We start from the raw sequence: 14,141 nt of genomic DNA on the forward strand, positions 1-14,141 counted from the left end.
ATGATCACTTGATCCCTATCTGATCTCAGTAGTTGGGAATTCAGATTTTTTCTCTTCCAGTAACGGTTCCAATAATGGGACAAATTTTGCTTATTGGCAACACCTGAGCCTGCACAGAGACACAAAGTACCAATCACATGTAACTACTTAAATTAGCATTTCTGGAAAATGTAGGGTATGTTGAAGGAAGTAGGTCCTGTAGATGAACCTTTGGAAGTTACAGCTGGTTCCCAATTCCTTCCTTGATCTCAGATTCTCACCCACCATGAGGTGAAGATCTTTCTCCATGACAGGCTCCTGCCACAGCTATGTTCTTCCTAGGTACAGGAATATGGATGGACCCCTTTGAAACCGTCAGCAGAGTAAATCTTTCCCCCTTTTAAGTTGTTTCTGGCAAGCATTTTGTTACATTGATGAACAAAGTAACAGATTGGGGGGTGGGTACTCAGTCTCCAAAACAGACACAAATAATATCTCTGATTTTTGCATTTTTAAAAACCATAACAAGAAATGCATACACATAAGGAAAGTCCTTTGTAGTGTTGAATGGACTCCTGGGACTGTTCACAGAGAATTTTTTTTTTTTGCAGTTATTCTGGAATTTGCTCTGGTCCTCCCCTCTACTCTAAATTTGACACTCTGTGGTATGTAAATGAACATTGGCTAAAAAGTAAAGAAGAGCTAGGAGAGCCATGCCTGAGACCCTACATTTTATCCCGGAGCCAGGCTGAATAAAAGGAATGGCATGTGCTGGTTAATATTGACTGTCAACTTGACAAGATCTAGAATCACTAGGAGCCTCTACACATGCTGGTAAGGGAGTCTCTAGATGAGGTTATGTGATATGGGAAGACCACCTTTCCCATTGTAAGTGGGCACCATACCATGAGCTGTGGCCCAGACAGAACCAAAAGGAAACACTGGCTGAGCAGCAGCAGCAGCAGCAGCAGCAGCAGCAGCAGCAGCAGCAGCAGCAGCACTAGCACTGTCTCTACTTCTGGACTGTGGCTGCAGTGTGACACTTCACACTCCTGCTGCCATGACTTCATTCCTACGATATGGCTGTTCCTTTCATTCTTGAGCCAAATACACCATTCTTTGCGTTGCTTTGGTCAATACTTGGTAGCAGCAACATGGAAATTAACTAATATGGAGGGGGATTATCTTTTGATCAAAATAATTTTCATTTTTAAGAAAACTAGAAAACAACAACAACAACAAAAAATCCTTGGAAATCCCAGACCTGGGATGAGGGGTTTAGAACAGCTTCAGGATGAATTTCTCTAGTTATTCCTCTGTAGTCACCTCTGTTTGCATTTTTGCCAAAGAGAGATTTCATTGTATTTACTACTTGATTTTATTGTTGAGAAAGGCTCTCGAGTATCCCAGGATAGACTCATTATGTAGCCAAAGATGAACTTGAACTCCTGATCTTCCTGCGCCTACACCCCCGTGCTGGCTCTTCTGGTATTCCAGATTTATACCACAACAGACTCCTGGGTACCCGGGTTCTGTGCATTCTACCAACTGATCTAGGTCCCCAACTCCACTATTTCATAAACTGATTTTGTTGTCCAGTAACAACAACAGAAAGAAAGAAAACGTTATTCTTTTTAAGTAACTCCTTTGCCCTGGGGAGAAGTTTCAAGGAGTAAAGCATGCTCTATACAAGATTGAGGACTGCAGTTTGGGATCCCACAGCCCATATATAGCTGGATGCAGTCATTGTGTCTCTAATCCTGGCTATTCTACAGAGAGACAGGAGGCAGAAATAGGAGAATATCTAGAAGCTCGTGAATCAGTTAGCCTGGGACACTCAGTGGCTAACCACAAGACCTACTGCCTCAAACAAGTTAGAAGGAAGGATTGACACCCAAGGTTGTCCCCTGAACCTACAAGTGTCCTGACATGTATGTGCCTACCCTCACTCAACAGGTGAGCACACACAACATACATTAAATTTTAAAATAGAAATAAAATGTCCTGGCTTTTTGTCAACTGGATACAAGCTAGTGTTATATGGGAAGAGGAACCGCAAGTCTATACAAGGTATTTTCTTGGTTAATGATTGGTGCAGTAGTGCCTACCTCACTGAGGGTGGGGCGAGCTCTGGACAAGGGATTCTACAATGTCTAAGAAAATTCCCATGATCAAGCCATGGAGAGGAAGCTAGCAAGCAGCCTTCTCCAAGGCTTCGGTTCCTGCCTCAAGTTCCTGCTTAAGTTCTTGCCCTGACATCCCTCAACAGTGGACTGTGCTGGGAAGTTTTAAGAGGAAATAGACCCTTCCCTTCTTAAGTTGCTTCCAGTTATGGCCTTTAGCACAGCAATAAAAAGCAACCTAGGACATAAAAGAGCAGACTGATTAGAATCTGTCTTAGAATCTGAAAAGCAGATAGAAGCAAGACCAAAAGAAAATAAATAAATAAATATAAATCCCTAAATCCCAACTCTCAAATTTGAAAACTATTTTTTAAAATTTACCTCCTTAAAAATATTTTATGCAAAATATATTTCAAGACAAAGATAAGAAAGACCCTGATTATAGTTTCAAAAATAAGGCAGCAAGGTTTTCACAGAGCTGGCTGTCAGCGCCTGTCTTTGTTACAGTTCACAGCTAGTGGGGTAGGGCAAACGGACAAAATGCACTATTGAGAAATACTGAATCATGAAAAAGTTGTTCCTCTTCAATATTTCACAAAATCAATTTTCATCCTATCCATTTCTAGAAATTACACCAAGACCAGCCTCAGAAGTGAATGAAGGCATAAGGTCTAGAGGCAGTGTGAATCCACACTGTGAATGCCTTCTGCTCTTTGTATCCAGGTATGGTCTGGGAAATATTGACATTTGCCAGCTGGATGGATGGTATTTGTTTGCATTGTGACCTACTCTCTAGGATCAGTGAGCAGTGCAGAAAATGGTATGTTTCTTTTATGCCAACTTGCTCCCCTTTCTGCTCCATGAATGTTAACAGAGGTTAGCCCATGCACAGCAGCCAAGCTCACACAGCACCACCTTCACTACTTTTCTGGCTACCATGGTTCTCATCCAGCTACCAAGCAAATATGCTTGCTACTCCCCCTAGAGTTCTGGTGAGGGTGGTCCCTGTGTCTGGTACTCAGCCCCAGGGATATTTATACCTTGTGGACATGCTCCTTTGGGTTATATTGGTCGGGTTCATTTTCTTTCTGTAATCCAGATGTTTTAGTTTCCTGACCTCATATTTGTGTGCTTTACTGGGTACAGCAGGATGGGTGCTGACACTGTAACCTTGAAGTAATTCCTTCAATGCCTCCCAGCCTCAATTTCCTTATCTACAAAATGGGTAACTTAGAAGAGATGAGTTCTATGTTTGTTCCCATCAACTCTGAATGACAGAGATGTCAGTGCTTCTTAAGTAATGCTGCACAATGGAATTGGTGTAGGATGTTGCATCCTCCCTGCTTCTGAAAGCTTTGAGTTCGAATCATGACCTCCTCATTATGGCAACGTAGTGAAGTTGCTGCATTGGGGGTGGGGGAGGTTGTTTGTTTCTAATAACAGCTACCATTTACCAAGGGCTTAAAATATGAAATGTGCTCCGTTTTAAATCTGCTACTATCTCTGACTCCGACTAGAGGGATGGCTCAACAGTTAAGAGCAGAGCAGTTACTGTTCTTGGAGAGGGTTTGATTCCTTGCACCAACATCTTGTGGCTCACACCTGCCTGTAACTCCAGTTTCAGGAAATCTGATGGTCTCTGGCCGCCTCAGGCAACTGCACATGTGGTATGTATAAACTGATGAAGACACCACGCACATACATGCACATGTACATACACTGCAATCCAAATAACCACAAAAATTAGATACCTACTAAGGGGACAGAAAGAATCTCCCATGGAAAGGGGTAATAGAATATAGTATTATGGGCGGATGAAGGGGAAATTAGAATAGAAACATTAAGTAGGAGGGGGTAAGGGAGAAAAGGGTTAAAGAGAGAATTTGCGTAGGGACAACTAACACTAAAGGCCATTTGAAAAAACATTTAGGACCTTATTAGTATAGAAGCTTCCTAAAATATATACATATATGAAAGGAATCCAAATAGAGCCACCAAATAATAGTGGAAACAATGCCCCAACAAAATATCCTAAGCCACCAAGTAAAGTCTGCAGTGCTAGGAATGAGCTATATCTTGTTGAGTCGTTGGCCAAAAGGGCCCTATGGAAACACCCAAACATCACAGGCTATTGTCAAAGCCATTGGCTACTTTCTACAACTGACAGTAAGGCCCTGCTGCTGAAAACAACAGTTACGTCCTTCCACATAAGCAAAGTTCAGCTGGTGCCCTGCTAGAGGCTTCATCCTACTGACCAGCAGCCATGGTACTAAAGGCACTCTGCATGTTACTTGAGGAGGAACATAATTATCAGTGTCACCCAGCTACAGACCCTGCAACTGACAGCTTGTAAGATATACTGGTGATGGTGGCACAAATGTTACAGAAGCTGCCAACCACTTTCTGCTTGGATTGGAGGCCAATCCAATTGCTAAATAGACAAGAACCAGAGACTAGCTAGGCCATGGGTCTAGTGGAAAATCTACTACTCTTCTTCTGCTAAAGGAGCATAACATTGAAATAACTGCTAATGGCACGCATAGTGCTATACCCATAGATCAATGCCTCACTCGGCCCACGTAAAAGAAGCTTCTTGCAGTACATGGTAATTAACATAGAAATCCACAACTGGAGACTGTGTAGGCAACGACAGAGAACACTCAGTCTTAAATGGGATGTTTTAATCAAACCTCTTTCCTCAAGGCTCCGGAATCAATGAGGAAGGGAAGGTGGGAAGAGTGTAAGCCAGAGAAGGTGGATGGCTCCAAAGAAACAGTGTCTTCCAGACACAACAAGATGGATGCATGTATTACCTCAGAGACTGTAGAAGCATGCGTGCGACTTGCACAGATTCAAACCATGTGGGTTCCTGCACTCAGATGAGGACCCAGAGTCCCACCCATAACTGAGAAGCTATCTGTAATTGATATCCACTGGCAAAGGAAAAGGAACTTTTTCCCAATGGGGTCTCTTTGATATGGAACCATGCGTCAGGGCAGGCCCCATGCCCTGGAGTAGTTGGCCAACACAAAAGGAACTCAGTGGTATTTTTGTAGATGTGTTGTTTCATTTTGCTTTGTTGATTTTTCAAAATATCTTATTAGTCTTTTCCTTGTTATAATTTTTGTTTTTATGCTTTTGTTGGGGGGAGGTCTTTTTATTGCTTTTGTTCCTTTATTTTTTTTGAAAGAGAGAAAAAGGACATAAATTTTGGAGAGTAGAGATTATGGGAGAATCTTAGGATAATTGAAGAAGAGAAAAACACGGTCAAAAGATTTTGTATGAGGGCTGGAGAGATGGCTCAGTGGTTAAGAGCACCGACTGCTCTTAACCAAGTTCAATTCTCAGCAACCACATGGTGGCTCACAACCATCTGTAATGGGATCTGATGCCCTCTTCTGGTGTGTCTGAGGACAGCTACAGTGTACTCATATACACAAAATAAATAAATCTTAAAAAAAAAGATTTTGCATGAAAAAATTTTTCAAAAAAAAGTGTGGGTGATCAAGTGTATCTATAACCCAAGCACTGAATAGACACAGACAGATTCCTGGAGCTCATTGTCCAGATAGCCTAAACAAGCTGGGGGTCTCCAGGTTTTGTGAGAAACCCTGTTTTAAAAAATAGAGTAATTGAGGAATATCTAGTGTCAGCTTTCCCCCTTATATACACACAAATACATGTTAATCTGCATCTTCAGAAATGAACGCTATCTCTCTCTCTCTCTCTCTCTCTCTCTCTCTCTCTCTCTCACACACACACACACACAGAGAGAGAGAGAGAGAGAGAGAGAGAGAGAGAGACTGAGACTAACTACACAACTGATAAATAGTAAAACTAGAATTTGAATACAAATCTTTCAGATAAGTGGCTCTCTCAGGAAAGCAAATGTTTGCATACTTATTTGTGAAGATGTTCTCGCTAGTAAATAGTAGATAATTTATCCTAAGTTGTACGGTCTTGTGATAGGAACACAGAGCTTAACATTCACCATGATTACAACTCCAGCTTTTGAACCTTAGGTAAGAATAAGCAAACTAAGTTTGTGTTAAGGTGGACATGACACCCCCAAACCCTATTCTAGAGAGTTTGTAATCTCTGTCTCCCTGTTTCTGTCTCTTCCTTGCCCTCCCTGTGTAAACGCTTTGTGCAGGTAGCATCATACCCATTGAACAAGGTGCTGCTTCTCCTCATGACTCCACATGTTCTCCTCCCTCAACACCATTTGCCCTGGTGTTTTCAATATCACCATCCTAAATTAACTTTCAAATATCGCTAGAACACTTCAGCAGTAGAATGTGTACTTTAGAATAAAACACTAGTCCTAATTCTTCCCTTTGGTTGCTGACATTTATGTTTAAAACACTGACTACTATTGTTGTTGCAATTTTGTAACTATTAGTCAGTTAAGAGAAATAAAGGTGGGTCAGAGAGACTCTGCAGTGAAGAATACTTGTAACATTTCCCAAGGTCCTGAGTTCAGTTCCCAGTACCCAGGTCAGGCAGTTTACAATTGCCTGCAATTCCAGTTCCTTGGGATGGGACACTCTCTTCTAAGCCTCTGTGCCCACATACACATGTGATTCATTTACACACATACATAAATAAAATAATTCCATTTTTAAAAAAAGAAAAGAAAGAATGTATCTCATCTCTTTCTTTACTTTCCTCTGAATTTATGACCCATACAGTCCTTGCTTTCTGGAGAACTTTTTATGGCATTTACTAGGTGTGAACATTGGTTTGTTTGTTTGTTTGTTTGTTTGTTTGTTTTAAAGATTCCTTAATTCTCAATTTTTTTCTTTAAATTGGGTCACAAGTAGCTCAGGCTAGCCTGGAACCTCATGTGACTGAGGCTGATCTTGAACTCTTGACTCTCCTGCCTCAACTCCTTTCACTCTCTGTTTTGCTTTGTCATTGTTGTTTTATTTTGTTTTTAGACAGGGTTGGCCCTCAAACTCACTATGTAGCTGAGGATGACCTTTAACTTGCAGTCTGTGTGCTTCTACCTCCTAAGTGTGGGACTTTGAGCATGTGGCACCAGGAATTAGAGCTTCATGCATGCTAGGCAAGCGCTCTATCTATCAGGCTACCTGTCCAACCTAGCTGTGTCACTTTAGAAGGATACTTTCACAGAGTACAAAATTCTGCCTTCATGATTCTTTCCTCTCCACACTTAAAGGACTTGGCTCTGCGTTTTTCCTGCTTGCTTGCAGTTGGTTGCAGTCGTTTTCTTTGCTCTTCTGTGGGTGAGAAGCTTTCCTTTACACCTTTATTTCAAGGTTTCTTTTTCATTGCTTTTAGATGATGGAGCATAGTTCAGTATGGCTGCTTTGCCCCGCTTCCTTCTAGAAGTCCCAATGGATCTTTCTGATAGAGGCACCTTGAGAACTTGGTCACACTCCTTTAAATGAAATGGACTGGATCCCCATGACTGGGTCCCTCTTGGAGTTGTTAACTCTCAGATGTGTTCACACAGTCTCAGCAATTCTTCAGTTATATCTCATGTGTGTCCTGTCAAAAGCCATTCCCCTCAAAGCTGGTAGTTTGTTTTGCATTTGTTTGTTTGTCTGTTTAGTTTGAGACAGGGTCTCATGTATCCCACACAGGCCTGGAATTCCTGATTCTCCTGCTTCTACCCCAGGAAGTGTTAGGAATACAGCAAGAGCCACCATGCCTAGGCGCTCTCAAAGGTTTGTGTTTGTTTATTTCTTCTCCAATACTGGGTGATTCTCTGTATCAGCCATTGTCTCTCAACGTGCATCTGTATGGAGTGAGGCCTAGGATGTGAACTGTTGAAGTAGAACATTCATGGATATTGATATTCTACCGAGGACTCCAATCACTAACTCAAACAAGTGTTTTATAATGGCTTTGGGGGCTCTTCATGGTGCTATAGGACTATAATCCTGAGAGGCCAAGAGTCATGAAAAGGCAAGCCTGAGATGCACAGAAAGTTCCATGCCAGCCAGAACAAGATAAACAAACAAATAAATGGCCTTTTGAGGTATGCATGTGTGTTTGTGTACACATGTGAACACACATCATAGAATAAGAGTACCAAGACTTAAAGTGAGGCAAAGGAGCTGGAGCAATGGCTCAGTGGTTGGTTAAAAGCATTGGCTGCTCTTCCAGAGGACCCAGGTGAGATTCTCAGCACCCACAAGACTGTTCACAATCATTTGTAACTTCAGTTCCAAAGAATCCCCCAATCTCTTCTGGTGTCTGGGAGCACCAGGCATGTATATAGTGCACAGATATGCATGCAGGAAAAATACCCATACACACACACACACACACACACACACACACACACACACACACACAATTAAAGGTGAGACAAAGTTGGATTCCCAGGCATCCCAGGACTTATGGAGGGGCGTGGTGACAGACTCCCTGAGTTTCTTTAGTCCTTTTACATCTTTTATTTTTTTTTAGTGAATTTTTAAATCATTATTATTATTATATGTAAGTGCACTGTCGCTGTCTTCAGACACATTAGAAGAGGGTATCAGATCTCATTACAGATGGCTGTGAGCCACCATGTGGTTGCTGGGATTTGAACTCAGGACCTCTGGAAGAGCAGTCAGTGCTCCTAACCACTGAGCCTTCTCTCCAGCCCAAAGTCTCTCTTTTTTTCCCCCTTTCTTTCTTTCTTTTCTTTTTTTCTTTTTTCCAGAGCTGAGGAACAAACCCAGGGCCTTGGGCTTGCTAGCTAAATCCCCAACCCCATCCTCCCACATCTTAAAAGGCCATCCTAGTACTACAAGCAGATTTGACAAAATAAAGGTCAAAATAAATGGCCTGTGTTCCCTCATCAAAAAGGGAGAAATGTGGCCCAGTAGCAGAAAGCCAGACCATCAATATTTGCCCTGGGCTAATCAGACGCAGTAGATGTTCAGTGCCTCCTGACCCCTTCACTTGTGGCAGTGGGAGGCAGCACTCTGACACCCTTGTGGTTGATGTTGGCAGGGCTGCCTTCGGAGCTGATCTCTCATTCCAGGCCTAGAGGAAACAAGAAGTACTCAGGAGTTCTCATAGGCAGATTCAGCTGTTGAAACTGACACATGCTCAAAGGCAGTCAGGTAGCAGGAGCTGGTGCTGTGCTCAGTTGGGGGTTTGTCAGTATAGCAAGGGCAAAGCTGAACTTTGCAGCATTTACATGGCATCTGCATCCTCCAGCTTTGTCAAAGTTGTGTTAGCCTGGCCTAGAAGGGCACTGCCTGTTAAAAATTAAGATGAGCAGGGGGAGGGGAGGTCAGGGAGGTGAGGATGGTGGAAAGGGGGAGAGAGGAAGAGAGCAGAGCAGATAGGAGGAGACAGAGCACAATAAGGTACCCAATGTTCCGGATATGTAAAGAAAACCATCCAAGAACCAGGAAAACAATGTACAAAAGAATAAATCAACATACGTTAAGTTGTGAGATGAAATGAATGTTAAATTACCTAAAAGGGATACTAAAATATGTATCATAAAAGGCTTGGGCAATAATTCGAAAATCCTTAATCAAAAGTTTAAAAGTCATCAGAGGGCTGATGGATGGCTTAGTGGGTAATGACACTTGACACTAAGCCCAATAGCCTGAAGTAGCCTGAGTTCAATACCTGGGACCCACATGATGGAAAGAGAAAAATAACTTCTAAGAGTCATCCTTTGCCCTGTACATGTTCACATGTTCATGTTCTCTCTCTCTCTCTCTCTCTCTCTCTCTCTCTCTCTCTCTCTCTCTCTCTCTCTCTCACACACACACACACACACACACACACACACACACACACAAATAAATAACATAACATAAAGGTTAAACCTCAGTAAAGAAGCAGAAATTACCAAATGAACTAACTGAAGATAATAGAACTACAAGGCAGAGGAGAAACAAGTAGAAATGTGCTGAAATGTAGTGAGTGGCAAGGCTGGGTCAGTGACAGACCTGTGGGACACACTCAATCTGAGCAGAGGACCACAGAGTCCTAGAAACCCATGAGATAAGTATTCAAAAAAGCAACCTAAAATGTCTCCTCATTTGGCAAAAGGCATGAACGTACAAATTCAAGAAGCTGAATTGAACAACGCGAATCTGTGCCGTGACACACGTTCACTGCTGAACAACACCAAATTTGAAGAAGAGTTACTGAAAGAAAGCAGAAGTAGAGGCTACTTATGGGAAATGCACTGTGAGCGACAGCAATTTTCTTTTCCATGAACCTTTGGGGATAGAGGGAATGGTATATAAGTTTTTCCCCCAGAGAAGCTCTCACACTGACCCAAATAGCCTCAAACTTGTGGCAGTCCTCTTGCCTCAGCTGCCAGACCATTGGGATTAGAGATGTGCTTTACCATGCCCTGATCCCATAACATATTTAAGTACTTAAAAAAAAATCACCAAACTAGAATCCTGTATCCAGATAGGTTTTTCTAGTGATGAAACAGAAACCAAAACATCTCAGCTAGGAGAGGTCAATCTCAAGAAAAACTATCCAGAAAGTGACTGAACAACAGCCCAAAGCAGAAAGGAAATGAGAAAGGATAAAACTTTGGGATGGGAGGAAGGAAAGCACAGCTAAAAAAAACCACATCCTGCAACAGCACTAGGGGTGTGGCTTGGTTGGTAGATCACTTGCCTATTATGTACCAAGCCATGGATTCAATCCCTAGCACTGAGTCTGGAGTGTTGATGCACAGTGGAGATAGAAGGATCAGAAGTTCAAGGTTGTTTTGGGCTACATAAAGGTTTCAAGATCAATCTGGGGTACATGAGCCCATACTTTAAAAAAAGAAAGAAGAAAGAAATGCTTCTGAGTTTTGTTTATTTTTGTGTCATGAGTCATCATAGCTAATAACTAGCAGGTCATCTTCCCGAGATGTTCTGCTTCGGATTATAATCCACGACAGGTTTGCTCCATAGACATGGCCCAGGAGAAATTCATTTTATGAAAGATCCCTGCTATTAATATGCCTTTCCTGCTATTATTAAACATACATAACAATCACTAGTTATTAACCCACCATTTTGAGCAGATCTCTGCAGATCTATGAAGATTCATTGTCTTGTAGTGATATTAAATAGACAAATAGATGACGTCTTAATTCTTTTTTTTTTTTTTTTTTTTTATTAACTTGAGTATTTCTTATATACATTTCGAGTGTTATTCCCTTTCCCGGTTTCCGGGCAAACATCCCCCTCCCCCCTCCCCTTCCTTATGGGTGTTCCCCTCCCAACCCTCCCACCATTGCCGCCCTCCCCCCATAGACTAGTTCACTGGGGGTTCAGTCTTAGCAGGACCCAGGGCTTCCCCTTCCACTGGTGCTCTTACTAGGATATTCATTGCTACCTATGGGGTCAGAGTCCAGGGTCAGTCCATGTATAGTCTTTAGGTAGTGGCTTAGTCCCTGGAAGCTCTGGTTGCTTGGCATTGTTGTACTTTTGGGGTCTCGAGCCCCTTCAAGCTCTTCCAGTTCTTTCTCTGATTCCTTCAATAGGGGACCTATTCTCAGTTCAGTGGTTTGCTGCTGGCATTCGCCTCTGTATTTGCTGTATTCTGGCTGTGTCTCTCAGGAGCGATCTACATCCGGCTCCTGTCGGTCTGCACTTCTTTGCTTCATCCATCTAGTCCAATTGGGTGGCTGTATATGTATGGGCCAAATGTGGGACAGGCTCTGAATGGGTGTTCCTTCAGTCTCTGTTTTAATCTTTGCCTCTCCCTTCCCTGCCAAGGGTATTCTTTTTCCTCATTTAAAGAAGGAGTGAAGCATTCACATTTTGATCATCCGTCTTGAGTTTCGTTTGTTCTAGGGATCTAGGGTAATTCAAGCATTTGGGCTAATAGCCACTTATCAATGAGTGCATACCATGTATGTCTTTCTGTGAATGGGTTGCTCACTCAGGATGATATTTTCCAGTTCCAACCATTTGCCTACGAATTTCATAAACTCGTTGTTTTTGATAGCTGAGTAGTATTCCATTGTGTAGATGTACCACATTTTCTGTATCCATTCCTCTGTTGAAGGGCATCTGGGTTCTTTCCATTTTCTGGCTATTATAAATAAGGCTGCGATGAACATAGTGGAGCACGTGTCTCTTTTATATGTTGAGGCATCTTTTGGGTATATGCCCAAGAGAGGTATAGCTGGATCCTCAGGCAGTTCAATGTCCAATTTTCTGAGGAACCTCCAGACTGATTTCCAGAATGGTTTTACCAGTCTGCAATCCCACCAACAATGGAGGAGTGTTCCTCTTTCTCCACATCCTCGCCAGCATCTGCTGTCACCTGAGTTTTTGATCTTAGCCATTCTCACTGGTGTGAGGTGAAATCTCAGGGTTGTTTTGATTTGCATTTCCCTTATGACTAAAGATGTTGAACATTTCTTTAGGTGTTTCTCAGCCATTCGGCATTCCTCAGCTGTGAATTCTTTGTTTAGCTCTGAACCCCATTTTTTAATAGGGTTATTTGTTTCCCTGCGGTCTAACTTCTTGAGTTCTTTGTATATTTTGGATATAAGGCCTCTATCTGTTGTAGGGTTGGTAAAGATCTTTTCCCAATCTGTTGGTTGCCGTTTTGTCCTAACCACAGTGTCCTTTGCCTTACAGAAGCTTTGCAGTTTTATGAGATCCCATTTGTCAATTCTTGATCTTAGAGCATAAGCCATTGGTGTTTTGTTCAGGAAATTTTTTCCAGTGCCCATGTGTTCCAGATGCTTCCCTAGTTTTTCTTCTATTAGTTTGAGTGTGTCTGGTTTGATGTGGAGGTCCTTGATCCACTTCGACTTAAGCTTTGTACAGGGTGATAAGCATGGATCGATCTGCATTCTTCTACATGTTGCCCTCCAGTTGAACCAGCACCATTTGCTGAAAATGCTATCTTTTTTCCATTGGATGGTTTTGGCTCCTTTGTCAAAAATCAAGTGACCATAGGTGTGTGGGTTCATTTCTGGGTCTTCAATTCTATTCCATTGGTCTATCTGTCTGTCTCTGTACCAATACCATGCAGTTTTTATCACTATTGCTCTGTAATACTGCTTGAGTTCAGGGATAATGATTCCCCCTGAAGTCCTTTTATTGTTGAGGATAGCTTTAGCTATCCTGGGTTTTTTGTTATTCCAGATGAATTTGCAAATTGTTCTGTCTAACTCTTTGAAGAATTGGATTGGTATTTTGATGGGGATTGCATTGAATCTGTAGATTGCTTTTGGTAAAATGGCCATTTTTACTATATTAATCCTGCCAATCCATGAGCATGGGAGATCTTTCCATCTTCTGAGGTCTTCTTCAATTTCTTTCTTCAGTGTCTTGAAGTTCTTATTGTACAGATCTTTTACTTGCTTGGTTAAAGTCACACCGAGGTACTTTATATTATTTGGGTCTATTATGAAGGGTGTCGTTTCCCTAATTTCTTTCTCGGCTTGTTTCTCTTTTGTATAGAGGAAGGCAACTGATTTATTTGAGTTAATTTTATACCCAGCCACTTTGCTGAAGTTGTTTATCAGCTTTAGTAGTTCTCTGGTGGAACTTTTGGGATCACTTAAATATACTATCATATCATCTGCAAATAGTGATATTTTGACCTCTTCTTTTCCGATCTGTATCCCTTTGATCTCCTTTTGTTGTCTGATTGCTCTGGCTAGAACTTCAAGAACTATATTGAATAAGTAGGGAGAGAGTGGGCAGCCTTGTCTAGTCCCTGATTTTAGTGGGATTGCTTCAAGTTTCTCTCCATTTAGTTTAATGTTAGCAACTGGTTTGCTGTATATGGCTTTTACTATGTTTAGGTATGGGCCTTGAATTCCTATTCTTTCCAGGACTTTTATCATGAAGGGGTGTTGAATTTTGTCAAATGCTTTCTCAGCATCTAATGAAATGATCATGTGGTTCTGTTCTTTCAGTTTGTTTATATAATGGATCGCGTTGATGGTTTTCCGTATATTAAACCATCCCTGCATGCCTGGGATGAAGCCTACTTGATCATGGTGGATGATTGTTTTGATGTGCTCTTGAATTCGGTTTGCCAGAATTTTATTGAGTATTTTTGCGTCGATATTCA

Source organism: Rattus norvegicus, chromosome 4 (assembly GCF_021556685.1).
Source record: "Rattus norvegicus strain SHRSP/BbbUtx chromosome 4, alternate assembly SHRSP_T2T, whole genome shotgun sequence".
In the NCBI taxonomy this organism is placed as follows: domain Eukaryota; kingdom Metazoa; phylum Chordata; class Mammalia; order Rodentia; family Muridae; genus Rattus; species Rattus norvegicus.